Source organism: Harpia harpyja, chromosome 6, assembly GCF_026419915.1.
Source record: "Harpia harpyja isolate bHarHar1 chromosome 6, bHarHar1 primary haplotype, whole genome shotgun sequence".
NCBI lineage: Eukaryota > Metazoa > Chordata > Aves > Accipitriformes > Accipitridae > Harpia > Harpia harpyja.
In genome coordinates, this window is record NC_068945.1 from 54,490,164 (window position 1) to 54,503,506 (window position 13,343).

Genomic DNA, 13,343 nt, shown 5'->3' on the forward strand with positions numbered 1-13,343 from the left:
TACGGTTGGCCTTGGCCCATCGACCCAGCCTGTCCAGATCCCTCTGTAGAGCCTTCCTACCCTCCAGCAGATCAACTCTCCCGCCCAACTTGGTGAAATCTGCAAACTTGCTAAGGGAGCACTCGATCCCCACGTCCAGATCATTGATAAAGATATTGAAGAGAACTCACCTCAATACTGAACCCGGCGGAACACCACTTGTGACCAACCACAAACTGGATTTAACTCCATTCACCACAGCTCTTTGGACCCAGCCATCCAGCCAGTTTTCTACCCAGCAAAGAGTATGCCTGTCCAAGCCCATCCGTTTGGAGGCTGTGGAGATGATGCACCTTTACATACAGAGAGCAGAGAACAAGCTCAGGCCCATGTACAGTACTTCATCTTTTTAAAATTCAAAGCCCCAACAGCTAAAACATGAGCTGAAAAGGTTAAGGTAGAATACCTGCCCTGCCACTCTTTTCTGAAGCAATGAATCCATTAACACCACAGAGCCGCTGCTGGCTATGAGATAAAAGCAGATGGACCATTTATCAGCATTTTGTCCAGGAGAGAATCAAAAACTGTCATATCACTTCTGAGCAGGCCCTGTCTGAGCACTTTCTGTCATTCAAATTAACACCACCCCTTTTGCAATCACAGGGCTTAAAACACACAGAACAGGGATGTAACACAGGGAAAAATATTTATTCAGAATATTATACCTTCAGTCATAAATATGCATGGCCTCTTCAAAGCAGACTTCAAAAACAAAAAAGGTGGTTATGAAGTCTCCTGTAATTAAATTTTCATTCCCTTCTCTAGGGAGAGTATGATGAGACAATACTGAATGTGGAAAAATGGACCTGACTGACATTATATTCAGTCAGAAAGAACTTGCAGAGGAGAGTCCCCAGGCAACACCTAACACAGGCTCTGCAGGCTCACCAGTAATGTAAAGCACTGTAAATAAAATAATGGGAAGGGTTAAAAAAACCTCCAAAACAAACAAAAAACAAACAAAAAAACCCCACAACCAGGACTAACAATGGTCCAGGGAAAAGAACCATTCCAGAAGACGACCTTCCTTTCCAGCACTGCAGAAAAAACAGCCTACAGTCTTTCCTTGCACACAGCCTCCCTCTTCTGTCAAAAAGATGAAGCTTCAGTTCTGAAATATGCTTGTACCACACTGCAACATACAGTCCTTTCACAACTGACCCAAAGTCTCTCTGTGTGTCCTGATCTCTCACCCTATAAGCATCACAGAACACTGAAATCAGTGTCAACACCAAAGCTGGGAAGGATGAAGAAATGAGAGAACTTCTACACAACTGATAGCAAGAGCCAATATGAGATGGCTGGTATCAAGGACAGACTGAATTCAAACATGAAGTGGGAAATTTAATTCCAAACATGATAATTAATGTAGCCAAGAGGGAAAAAGGGCCCAAGACAGGAAAATGATTCTCAGAACAGACATCAGAGATGATGGGCAGGCCCATCATCAGGTGGGCCCGTGCAAACCTCATGAAGTTCAACAAGGCCAAGTGCAAGGTCCTGAACATGGGTCGGGGCAATCCCAAGCACAAATACAGGCTGAGCAATAAGTGGATTGAGAGCAGCCCTGCAGAGAAGACTTGGGGGTACTGGTGGATGAAAAACTGAATACAAGCCAGCAACGTGCACTCCCAGCCCAGAAAACCAGTCGCATTCTGGGCTGCATCAAAAGAAGCATAACCAGCAGGTCAAGGGAGGTGATCTTCCCCCTCTACTCCACTCTCATGAGACCCCACCTGGAGTACTGTGTTCAGCTCTGGGGCCCCCAACATAAGAAGGACATGGACCTGTTGGAGCAAGTCCAGAGGAGGGCCACAAAGATGATCAGGGGCTGGAGCACCTCTCCTATGAAGACAGGCTGAGAGAGTTGGGGTTGTTCAGCCTGGAGAAGAGAAGGCTTTGGGGAGACCTTATAACAACCTTCCAGTACCTAAGGGGGGGCCTACAAGAAAGCCAGAGAAGGACTTTTTACAAGGGCATGTAGTGATAGGACAAGGGGCAATGGCTTTAAACTGAAAGAAGGTAGATTTATATTATATATAAGGAAGAAGTTCTTCACTGTGAGGGTGGTGAGGCACTGGAACAAGTTGCCCAGAGAGGCTGTGGATGCCCCATCCCTGGAAGTGTTCAAGGCCAGATTGGATGGGGCTTTGAGCAACCTGATCTAGCAGAAGGTGTCCCTGCCCATGGCAGGGGGGTTGGAACTAGATGATCTTTAAAGGTCCCTTCCAACCCAAACCATTCTATGATTCTATAGCTAAGAACAGAAGGCAAAAATAGCTCCTTTACAACCCAAATCAACCTGGAGCTCCAAGCTGGATTTCATTTCTAAACCTAATCCTAGGAATGGGGTAAGCCTCAGACCCAGACCCCAACCCCAGCCATAACCCAGACAAAAATGTTCTTGGGGGGGGTATCTGGTATATCTTCTAGCAGCCTGCCCCTTCCTTTGGAGTCCTCTTTGCAGCCCTACTCCAACAGAAGCTCTAGGATTTGCCCCTCTCCTAACCCTAAGGATGGGCACAGCCAGAGCATTAAGCCAAGAATCCCAGCAACAGCTCAAAACCAATGTTCACAGTGGGAGATCTTTTGGCAGCCCAACCCTTCCCTTGGCAGCTCCCTTCAGCCCACACCAAGTAGAACTTGAGGCTTTGCTTTGGTCCTAACCCTAGCCCTTCTCTCAGCCTCAACCTTCAGACTCCAGCCCTGACATAGGCCAAGCAGGTCTCAGGGGAGAGGTCTTCTGATAGCCTAAACCTTCTCTTGGTGCCCCCTTTGCACTCATACTCTAAATGAAGCTCTAGACTTTGTCCCTCTCCTAATCCTGTGATGTCAGCAGGCATAAAGGCAGCCTGGTTAGAAGGAAAAAAAAAAATTAGTGAACAGAAGAAAATGTCCACTGCAAAATACTGACAGAGAAATACCAGCCAGCCTGGGAACCAGAAACATCCTTGAAAAGTGCAGCTGGCCTCTTCGAACTAGACAGCTGAGTACCTAGAAACCAGAGACATCCTAAGATACCATCAATAAGTGCAAAACCCAAGAGACTACAACAGCAACTTACATGAAAAAGTGGAAAGAATATGGGAAAATAAGAATTGGTCTGAAAGAACAAGAACCATCATCTATTGGCTGTTACAGGTGAAAAATAGAAATTAACAGCACCTATTGGCAGCTCGAAGCAGTGGTGTCCTACACCCTCTTATGTCTCTGTGATACAAGGAAGACTTTTTATCCAAAGTAGAACTTTTCTCTGAAAGCTTCCAGTGCTGCATGTACTTTTCCTAAACAGGTTGAACTCTCCACACAACCCTTCTACCAGATCTTGGACCACCACTAGGGACAGCTGGCTGCCTCCAAACTCCATGATGCAGATCACCTTTGTGAGACTGTTATTTATTGGTCCTCCTCTGGGCCCACCTCTGTGGTCAGTTCAGTTCATTCTCTCAGTTCTGAGATGGTTGGGTCCCCCTCTGGGATCAATTTGTCCACCCCTCTCGGATGGTTTGGCCCCTTTTGGAATCTGTTTAATGCACTTGGTACCATGTATATATAACTAATCTACCATAAGTATATCTGCTGTTACATTGTTGATAAATTTGCTTCACTAGTGATAAGTTTGTAGGAACCTGTAACAGTATATAACTCTTTGGTTGTTGCTAGTATATTGATTGTTGCTATACAATTGATTTCTGCCATACTATTGATTGTTGCTATATTATTGATTGCTGATAGTAATTTGTAATAGCTTGATATTTACATTCAATTTATTAATCATAGGTATACTTGCTAATGATGATTTTTATGGTAATCTAATAAAGTAGAGAAATTCAGAGGATAAAAGCCTCCATGTCCTCATGCATTACAGAATCCTACAAACACACAGTCATGATCTCTGCACACCTGCAGGCCAGGTAACCCTTCAGCTTGTGATATGCTGTCATGAAGTAGCAAGTCAGCTGCTCTGCAAGAGAGCTGAGCATGAAGGCAGGCAGCAGTGACCTCCCCAGCAAGGGCAAGGCAAGTCTGTGCGAGAACTGCATCCAGAGACAGGGATCGGGGCAGATACTGTCCAGAGATCACCCAGTAAGTTCATAGTGATGAGCAGGTCCAAGGCCAAGCCAGGAAGACAAGCCACAGGCCCAGGTCAGGATCAAGGAGGTTTGAGACTGGAAGCAGACATAGCTGCTACACAGCTGTAATGTAGAAGATGCAGGGACGAGCAGGAAAGCCTCAGCTTAAAAGCAGCTCACAAGGGAAAGCTTCAAAGTGCTTGGGGCACTGGGGATCTTATAGATGCAGAACAGCTGACCAGAACAAAACTGATATCTGACAAACTGGGATGGTCAGGAAGATAACAGTAAGTGACTGCCCCTTATCCGAGAATGCGGTACCTGTTAATGCACACATACTGCTCCTGAGCAGAAAAAAGGCTGGGTGATTTTTAAGCCAAATAAAAACTATATAACCCAAGTCCTGATTCCTCCTTTTACATTATGAACATTACTACAGTGTTAAAGATGTCAGGAAGGTATATGAGGCAATAAACTTTTGTGAGCATTGTTTATATATTGTATAGTCACATGCATAGCAGAATTATAGCCTACTCTGCCTGTTGCAAGACTGCACAGTTAACACAGGCTCATGAATATGTAGTCCTAGCTGCAGAATGATGTGCAGGTCTGGGGAATATTTACAAAGGCACAAGGCCTGATCTATTAGAAAACTGTGGGGGTTTTTTTGTCCATTACCATCAGTGCAAGGCCTATGTGGAAAAGCATCACAGGTATAAAGACTGGAAGTGGGCAACATGCTATGAGCAGATCTTAGACAAAAATCCAGCACCAGTGCTTCATGGCTGTGATCAGAAACTGAGAAGGAAGGCAAGGCTACATTTTCTATGACAGGACACATGCAGAAATGCACGGTATATACCAAATTACGTTTTTGCCACACAGTTAGTACTGGAAGCACAAGAGTATGAAAAGGTAGAAAGGAAAGCTGACAGTTTAAAGGGATACATGCCTTGTGGACTTCATTCAGTTGCTTATAGACAAAAGTTTGAGGCTTTCCTAGCACATTAACACCAAAGGCTATAAAGGCTACTTCACTCTTAGTCAGCTTGTGCTCATCAGAGCACCATGTATTATCAAACTATATAAGAAAGTCGTTGCAATCACATTTGCTCCTAGAATTCATTGATTAACTCCTATTTTTCCCTGCTCAGGAAGAACGAGGACAGAGATACCTCAGATACTTAAATGGGAAAATTGAAACTGAAAGTAGAGTCACTAAATTAAAAGTGGCTAAGCCTGGAACAATGTGTGAAAGGGGGAAAAGAGATGCATGCAAAAACATTAGGAAATGTGCTGAGAAACCTCAAGATGAGAAGGCTCAGGGGGAATCTTATAAATGATAAATAATACCTGATAGGGGAAAGTAAAGACAACAGAGTAAGGCTCTGCTCAGTGGTGCCCAGTGACAGGATGAGCAGCAGTGGCACAAACTAAAATACAGGAAATGCCATTTAAGCACAAAAAAAAAAATGACTGGGAGAGTGGTCAAACACTACAATAGGCTGCCCAGAAAGTCTTGTGGTTTGAATATCTCCATGGACTGAATTGGACATGGGCCTGAGCAACCTGCACTGTGACCCTGCTCTGAGAGGAGTTGGACTAGACAGTCTCCAGAAGACCCTGCCAGCCTCAGCTCTTCTGTGATTCTGAGATTAATTACTGTTGAATATTGACTTGGCAGTGAAATAACAATGCTAAACCCTGAAATAAGTGTATAAAACTCAAAGGTCAAAAAGAAGCGGCTTCCAGGTCCATTTTACGTACAGATAAAACTTGAGCTCAGTGAAAAAAGCAGCTGAAGTCACAATGACACATTGTCTGGTTAGATGTGTCAGAATTAGTTGTCACAACTGGAAAAATATCAATACAATATCAGAGAAAGGTTAGTAAAAACATACAACCTTCGTAACAATTTCCTTTTTTTGCATGCAAGAAAGGTCAGGATCAGGTTATGTAAACTTAAAAAAACAGAAATAAAAGTAACAGTTCAACTGTCACAAGAGGTCAGGTCCCAATATTCACAGTTCTGATGAATAAAACATGCCAATACGAGCAATTGTCTTTACTTCGCTGGCTGCCCCATAGATTTCATGAAACCAATCAAATTTAGAATGAAGATTAGCAACAGAGGGGCAGTTTACTTCTCGCCACTTCCCAGTCCTGTCTGGACAAAGGCAAAAGCAACCTGTGCTGACAACTGCACACAGGAGTTCTGCATATTCCAAGATGACGTGAAACAAGACATGGAAATCTTGCCATCACAAGCTGGTTTCAGGAAGACAATCGAACTGGGAATTTTGCCCAGCCACTAGTCATACAGTCATGTGAACTGTAGATTTTACTACCAATTATTCATGAGAAAAGCAAAACTGCCTATGATTAAATATTCTATTAGCTATTCAGAAGCTCTCTGTGCCATCTAACATAACCACACTGACAGATGTCTGGAATCTCAGCACATTTCATTAAGATTTCCAACTTCAACAAAGCAACAGCTTATCATCTGTGGTCTGCCACTGAACAGAAGGGAAAACATAGCATCATAGGATAATTCAGATTGGAAGGGATGCCTGTAAGTCTACAGTCCAAGCTCCTGCTCCAAGCAGTCAGCTTTGAGGTTAGGCCAGGTTGGTCAGGGCTTTATCCAGTCAAGTTTTCAAAGAATCCAAAGACAGAGACCTAACAAGTCCTCCAGGCAACATGCAATGCTGCCTGACTTGTCTCATGGCGAAACAGTTTTTCTTTATATCCAGTCTGAACTTCTCATTTCAGTTTGTGCCTGTTGTCCCTCATCCTCCCAGCATGCACCACCGAAAAGCCTGGCTCCATCTCCTCAAAGGTATTGGTAAGCTGCTGTAAGGTGCCCCCATAGCTGTCTTCTCTAGGCTGAAGACATTCCTTCAGCCTCTTCTCCCTGGGCCGGTCCTCCTAGTCCCTGACCATGTTGGTGGCCCAATGCTGAACACAGATTCCACTTACATGGACATGCTCAGTAGGTTTCTACTATGCATTCATAGACCTACCTGTAACACAAACTGAGAGAGAACTATTTCATACAGTAAAGGTATGATAACCAAATAATAAGAGGATCCAAGCAAACATCACAATTTCTATTCCAGATGTAAAAGACAGAAGAGAAATAGATTAGGGGGGAACAGGCATATGCAATCAGCAAAAAATAAAGAATAGCTCATTTAACCACAATTGTAAGGAGCAGGAGTTAAAAAAAAAATCAAGTTAGTCACATTATGCAGACAATAGCTTTTCAGCCTCATGTCCTTATAAATCTTTGGTTCTGGACATCACAAAACGGGACTTGAAATTTTTGGGGCTGCATTTTGCCATTTGGGACTCCAGGATAATTATTCCTTATTCCTAACCTATAACCCCCAGAATAACTTCCTGAAGAGGGCATTTTGCCACGCTTCAACCAAGTTTGTGTCACTCTCAAACAGTGCATAATAGGAATTTTCTTTAGTATACGCAATCCACCAGCTGAGAATGAGATATTAAAACCACTGCCTGCTTTGGTTGTCAGCCTGCTATATGCATCATTTATAAGAGGAAAACCAAGATTAGTCTAGGAAAAACTCCTCATGAATGTCAAGTATAGATAATGCCCAGTGGATACCTAGTGGATACCCAGTAAGATTAAAAAAAAAATGGTTGCATTCTCAGTAGTTAAACCCAGGTATCAGTCTCATAAGAAAAGTGTTGCAGACAGTTAAATTATTGCCTCTTCACAAGAGGAAAAATGAAAGAAAACCAAAGGTCAATGAAGAATGGAATTGGCAGTAAGGCTCTGCTTGGTGAGATGGGGGAGGTCACTGGGAATAAAACAGCACAGCTTCCAGAAGACTTAAGAGCAGCTCATCATGGCAGTCCTCTATAGAAGAAAAGGAAGTAAAACAAAGTATCACTTAGATTAAAATTTCCTGAGACACCCACTTGCATGGGTACAGTCAGAAGCAAAAGTGCTAGACCAAATCCATATCACATATGCATCAGCTTCAGAAAGGGTCAAGTCACCATATAGGCAGGTTATGGAAGATTTCAAGCTAGCCCGCTACCGTAAACATACAGGTTAGTTCATGCAGACAGTTTAGTCAACACTACCTCTCCTCTCCCAAACAGGAATATAATAGGAAAACATGGGAACTATTGCCACCATCAATTCTCTCTAGGTCTGATACCAAAGGACCAAGTTCATACACAACTCTCCTGAAAATGCTAAGTCAAGGTAAAATAGTGTCAAGGTCAAACTTACGAATTTGTTCGCAAGATTATTAGGCTAGCGTTTATGAATATGCTGAGCAGAGTCCATTGCTCCTGTCAGCTCCTACATCCGAGGACAGTAAGGAGGCACAGTTCAGAACAGAAATCAGACAGTCCCGTGATCCATACTCCCTCATTCCACAGCCCATATACTGCCTTGCTATTACCCCATGCTCTCAGGTGCCAGCAGCAACAATGAACTTTTTGCATGTTTTCTGAATTCCTATCCCAATCAACTACTACATGGAGTTAAAACAAAATTCAATTACAGTAGACTCAATCTATCGTTGCATTCACTTAGGAAGTTTCCATATGGTTCAATGCATCCTTCATTCATGCATAACATTACATTAATTCCGAGAAAGCATAACAATATTCATTACACGTTGCATGATGTGGCCACGGAAATTGTTATATTAAATCAGAAGACTGGCCTATCTGGAGTTATAGCCTGTGGCCAACAAGAAATGCTTCAGAGAAAAGAGCAAAAAGCCTTGAGTGAGGCTTAAGATTTATTCCATAAATCACAAATCTTTAAACTCCAAAAGAAGCTTAACTACCTTAGGTCTGGGAATTCTGAGGAATATCCTGTGCTCCTCTAACTCTGCTACACATTTGTACTGTAAGCAATGAGTCCTACAGTCCCATGAGGGTATTGCAAAGCCATTATTTCCTTTTCATTCATATCGCATATCCTGCCTTTCAGCATAGAGCTAAAGTAATGGCTGTGCTTAAGCAAATGAAAATAGGTCACACACAGAGAAATAGGAGAGTGTCCTGCGGGAGCTGTTGTGTGGCAACAGCACAGGCCGCACAGTTGGAAAAAGTGACAGGAGATCAGAAAAAGAATCAGAGCACTTCTGAGTCACTGTGTGGGTAGGTACTGAGCTACACAAACTTATGCAAAGAAAATAATCATTCAGCGTTCAGAATCATCCAACAGTGAATACTATTACAGTCTGGAAGAATAGATCTATTTTTGCTTAGTATATTCTTTGCTTTGATTCAAGATTGATTGCAAAAGTCTTTGTGTATCTTCATCTTTCCTAGCACTCATGGAGGTTTTTTTGCTCTACACTTTGACAACTCTGTAACAAGACTCTGCCCAAGAGTATGAGTCCAATAAACATACATACCATCATGGTAAGAAAATTCATTGCCGCTTTGCTAAGGCAGATGCTATGTTACTGCTTATGACACTGCCACCATCAATGCCTAAGCCACACCCCAGACTGCACTGACTCAGTGAACAAAATGCACAGATGATTCTGGCCACCATTTTACCTTCAATTTAGATGTTTACATTATTATTCAGGTATCAGACTTCCCTCAGGAAATACATTGTCCTCTTCAGGGGAGTTCACCTCCAATTCCTTACGTATCTCTACTAAGTCTCTGCAAGGTGTGCACCAGTTCCCCAGAGTGCCTACTTGGGGCACATTTATCAGCCCTCTCTGAAAGGGGGCAGCTCTGAGGATGATGCACAGAGGTCGCAGCCCCAACAAGCACTTTGCATGCAACCACATCAGAGGTGCAGCCACACTACAGCTTGCTGCAGTCCTCTAAAGGGATCAGAGACTGCCTCAAGTCTCACCACACCTTCCTGACACATCACTGTGGCCAGGCACTGCACATTTGCCCACACAACTGCAAAACATTAGTGACACAACCCGGATGAAACAGCAACCAGAAACCATCTGCAGGAACCATAACTTCATGTCCCTCTGCCTAGCCAATGACCCATGTAGACCTCCACAGATACACAACTGATGCACAAATTAGAATACTCTTGAAGGTGATTTCAGTGTGGCTGTCCAAAACAAGTTAGTTGTTTTTCTGGGAGAAAGTTGAACTAATTAAGGACATTAGCATTTCCTGAGCAACAAGTCAGAGACTGAAACCTTGTCATTTGTGTACACCCTAATAAACTGTTTAACAGACTAAGATTTGGTTGGTTTTGGTTTTTTTAAACACTCTGCACAAAATTCAGGTCATGCCAAAGTGCTAAAAGTAACAAAAACCACTGGGATAATTTCTTGAAGCTAGTAAGGCTCACACCAACTATATCACACAAACTGTAACACAATACTAAAGCATGAAGTGGCAAAGCACTTAAACTACAGGTGTCCCTAGCTGTATAGTAAAGTATCAGAGTGCACTGAACACATTTATTCAAGAAAAAGGAGGTTTTAGATTAGATTTTTTTTAAGTCTATACTCAAGTGTGATTTTACACTCAAATGAAAGCTAGCTTTGCCAGTGTTTGTCCAGAGTTCATCTACTCTATTTGTGGTACCACTTCCACAAGCTTTATACATCAGCCTGATGGGGGAAAAGTAGTATTATATTCCACACCAAACAGACAATTCCCACTTTAGGGAAATGGTTATGTGGCCTTAGTGATGCAATTTTCTTTTAGCCTGCTTTGGATGTTATGTTTTCCTGGTATACCCTCTACTGATCCTCCCATTTATATTTTCTGCAAGCTGCATCTCAAAATTCATTCTGTTATCAACTCCATCTTTCAAGACTTCGGATACACAGCTGCTATCATTGCTTCTGCTGACACCTATGAAATACAAGATCCAGGAAATCACAAGGTCTTTGAGCAGTTGCAATGAGGTGTATTGACTAGTCAGGCTACAATGAAAACCAATATACAGTGTACAGGTTGCACAATGCTCTGCCTACACGGCCCATAGCTTCTGGGAAGCTACATGACAAAGTCAAGAAGTTGCAACCACCATCACACACAGAGCAGCTGAAAAGTTACACCAAGTACAAATAATACTTCCTGGTACTCCCATTCCCCACAGTCTCTAGAGAGTGAGGAGGGCCAGTAACAATGAGAGGGACCACCAAACCAAATACATTAAAAGGATGGCTAAAATCAGCTACTTTACATGTGTGTATGGTGCCTCCCTGTTCAACACAGGGGACAGAAATGCTTCACTGCTAAGTGTTACAAGCTGCACTGGCTGAAGAGGAACTGCAGCAGCAGACTCTCAGAAGGTATAGATTAGACCAGGCATGGCATGCAGGTTGAAGTCATGGCCAAAGAACAGGACCAGAGGAACACAGGACAGGCTTTGCAGAGCGACAAGACTTATCAGAAGTGGACTGACACTTCTTGAGCCTGGCTTAGTGGCCGAGCACTCAGGGCTAAATCTTTCCTGTCACACACACACACACACACACACAGAATGAGGAAGAAACGGAAACCAGAGTAGTACTTCCCCATGTTATACATGTAACATCTTAGGCTTAAGGAGTCCAGGAGTATGGCCCCAACATGATCAGTTACACTCTGATCCATGACAGCCCATTTTACAAGAAAAATGAAATTCAAGCTCACATGCAAAAAAAAAAAAACCTCTCCACCAATCTAGTCTTCCCTGTTTCAGTTCTGGCTTCATCTACAAAAAGAATAGGGAAATGAATACTTGCTTCTTACAGGAAATTACCCATCCAACTAAGAAGAGACAACAAATATTTCTTGGTTTCTTCTGTTATATTTAGAAGGATTTACATCTGCAGTCGTTAAGCTTTTTTCAGAAACTGGCCAGCTGCACCTCAGGCATCCTGTTACACAGCCCACTTCAAATTCTGGATTAGCCTTTCAGCCACATCCATGCACTGCCAAGAAGAGGAATCTGCCTGACAAATGCCTGGATTCCAGATGAACAAGCTCTCACCAGATGCACTACCAATGCAATTACTCCCAACCCCATCCCTAAAGAGTCCCAGACTCCCAGAGCCAGAGGCAATCAGTCCAAAAAGGTCGAGGAGGTCACCAGCTATAACAAAAGCTGGGGTGAGTCAGACTAGAAAGAGTGGAGTTCAAACCCACCAGTTGGGAAATGCAGTCCCACAGCCTGAGACAGATTTGCTGAGCATGGCTGTAGTATAAGCATGGCTGTCCCCGAGAACTTGGCCCAACAACCCTGTCAGCTTCCAGGAGGGACTCAGCCTGGCAACGCCAGAAGCTATAAAAGGGCAGAGGCCAGCAGAATTTGTCTCGCTGCACATTGAGTCAAAACTGCAGAACACCTACCAGCTTCAGGAAGCCCCAACTCACCAAGGATCCTTTGGCCCAGCCAGCCAAGTTCCTCAGACTGGTATAAGAGTGACCACATATGTACATGTATACCCGACTGTCTTTCCCCTGAATGCTATATCTTTTTCCCTTGATTAACTCAACTGATCAATAAAGCTCAGCTGAACATAGATTGTACCTGACTGGTTACTACTTTGGGTAAGAATGCTATTAAAAGTCAGAGAGACCACATAACTGCAGCTGACCACTCCAAAAATTGAAAAGCACATCCATTCATAATTCAACACGCCAAAAAGCAGCACAACCCCCTACGGGTAGTGTTCATGAATTCAGTGAAGCCATCAACTCTGTTTCATATCCTCTGGGTTCTTAAAAGATGCTGGTTGCCAACTAATTGAACTAATCCTGCATGCAGACAAAACTGTTACTCTTCACCTGGAATTGAAGGTACTCATTGAGTCAATCACTATTAAGACTGGAGTTTAAATAAAGAAGATACAACACCACCACAGATTCATTACTCTGCCAGTTAGAGGCCATTAGCAGTGGATTCCATCATGGACAAAACAGATCCACCACGCTAGCCTTTGCTGGCAGTCTGGCCCTGAGAAGTGACTCGTAGGAACAGATATGAGGAACACCTCTCGCACGCAAGTCTCCTGTGAAAACACTGGTTCACAAACCCAGAGGGAGAAGTGTCATGAAGTCTTCCATCAAACCCAGCCATAATGCCCACACAGTCAATAACTGCAGTCCTTGGATAGTGTCCAACATCCTCAGTATGAGCATCCAGGCAACTTTAAAAAAATATATCTAACTAAAAATTGATCTGTGAGTAGCAACTGCTAAATCAGAACTGAGAAAACTGGAATCTCAGCTTTCTAATATTAGAAAAAG